The sequence below is a fragment of the Babylonia areolata genome, chromosome 19 (assembly GCF_041734735.1).
Source record: "Babylonia areolata isolate BAREFJ2019XMU chromosome 19, ASM4173473v1, whole genome shotgun sequence".
NCBI lineage: Eukaryota > Metazoa > Mollusca > Gastropoda > Neogastropoda > Buccinidae > Babylonia > Babylonia areolata.
Genome location: NC_134894.1, coordinates 10,198,391 through 10,200,236, shown reverse-complemented (window position 1 = coordinate 10,200,236; position 1,846 = coordinate 10,198,391).

Here is a 1,846-nt window from a genome sequence, read left to right as displayed (position 1 = left end):
AAGTGCCTGTTATAAATCATCTAAACTTCAGTTTCCACGTGAGAGAACATATTATTTCCCTCAACTATCTTTGACCAGCAACAGCCAGCTCGCTCTGTCCCAGTTCGTGGAGTTAGTTCTGTTTTTGCCACTCACTGGTCAAAGGTAAGCAACCGCTGCAAGAATCCACAGTCATTGCCCAAGACGATTTGTCTCCCTTTGTTTCCAGTAACTGTGTGGCTGAACTTCGTTCTCTCGTAAACTCTGACCCCTCCCCCTACCCCTCCACACATACACACACTTCACACTCTATTTTGTGTTTATCTGGCTTTCTTTTGATCCCCTTGAACGTATGATGATTGTGGCGATCATTAAATGTGCACACACAAAATAAAGTTTTTTACGTTTTTGTGTGCACGCGTTAGCCCAGAGAGCGGTGTCACTAAAACTCGAAAAGACGCGAAAAGACACGAAAAGACTCGAAAAGACGCGAAAAGACACGAAAAGACATATGAAAAAAATGTGAAAACGCGAAAAGACATCCGATAAGAATGTGAAAATGCGAAAAGACAGACTAGATATTCCAGGACTTTTCATGTCTTTTCACATTCTTTTCCGGTGTATTTTCGTGTCTTTTCGTGTCTTTTCGCGTCTTTTCGTGTCTTTTCGTGTCTTTTCGCGTCTTTTCGCATTTTAGTATGACCCCCAGAGAGAGAGAATGACATCTCAGCAAGAGAAATATAGGGAGTGGGGATAGATAGATAGATAGAAGAAAAAAGAGACAGACAGACAGAGAGAGAATCGAAGAGAAACAACTACTACAATCAGAGAGACCGAGACAGCCACAGAGAGGAACAATGAAACAAAGAGAGACACAGACAGACGGAGAAGAGCGAGACAGAGAGATTCCCCTTTGTGCACATTCAGTGCACCGCATATCACGAAATGGCTTTTACTATACAGCTTGGATATATCACCAACATGCGTATTATTTTTAATCAGTCTCTAAGAATGACAATCATCGGTTCAGTAGCATGTTCGTCTGGTGATAGTCCCCATCCTTTAAGAAAAGTAATTTGAGACAAGGCCTGTGCTATTTCTGAGCTTGAGTTTCACTTTCTCAAGGAGGCGTCACTGCGTTCGGACAAATCCATACACGCTACACCACATCTGTTGAGCAGATGCCTGACCAGCAGCATAACCCAACGCGCTTAGTCAGGCCTTGAGTGCATGCTTACATATTTGTGTACCTATGAAAGTGGATTTCATTTTACGTAATTTCGCCAGAGGACAACACTCTCGTTGCCATGGGTTCTTTTTCAGTGCGCCAAGTGCGTGCTGCACACGGGACCTCGGTTTATCGTCTCATCCGAAAGACTAGACGCTCAGTTTGATTTTCCAGTCAAACGTAGGAGAAAGGGCGAGAGCGGGATTCGAACCCACACCCTCACGGACTCTCTGTATTGGCAGCTGAGCGTCTTAACCATTCTGCCATCTTCCTTCCTTCTGAGCTTGAATGTACAATAAAGTAGAATCAATAATAAACAAAGCAACAAACAAATTGTTTCCGTACAAACTGAACTGTATAGAAGCCGTCTACATTGTTGATGCAAGTCGAAAGATAGTACTAAAAATCCCAGCAGGTGATAAAAATTAAAGCGAAAAAGTTATGACGGTGACAGTTTTTCTGCGAGTTATGTAACACCTGTTGAAAATTGTAAATTGGAACATATTGAAATTAGCACACACTGAATAATACAAATTTGTCAAACACAATGAGCAATGCAGATTATGACACGGTGAACAAACGTAAATAAGAATATACTGAAAATATGATTGTAATTACCGCTTCATTTTCTCCACTTTG